Genomic DNA, 249 nt, shown 5'->3' with positions numbered 1-249 from the left:
GCCGCGACTATGAACCCACATGCTGCAAGTAAAAGATCCCACGTGTCACAACTAGGACCTGGTGCAGCCGATTTTAATAATAATTATAATAATAATAATTATTATTATTATTAGTAGTAGTAGTATAATTAAAATAACTATTAAAAAAACAGTGGCTGCTCACAGAAAATGTCTGGAATTCTAGCTTGAGTGTTGCATTCATTAGCATGGCCTCCAGAGGCAAGCTGCAGAATATGAAGGAAACAGCTT

The sequence above is a fragment of the Neophocaena asiaeorientalis genome, unplaced genomic scaffold, assembly GCF_003031525.2.
Source record: "Neophocaena asiaeorientalis asiaeorientalis breed wild unplaced genomic scaffold, Neophocaena_asiaeorientalis_V1.1 scaffold801, whole genome shotgun sequence".
Taxonomy (NCBI): Eukaryota; Metazoa; Chordata; class Mammalia; order Artiodactyla; family Phocoenidae; genus Neophocaena; species Neophocaena asiaeorientalis.
This window is presented reverse-complemented; position numbering follows the sequence as displayed.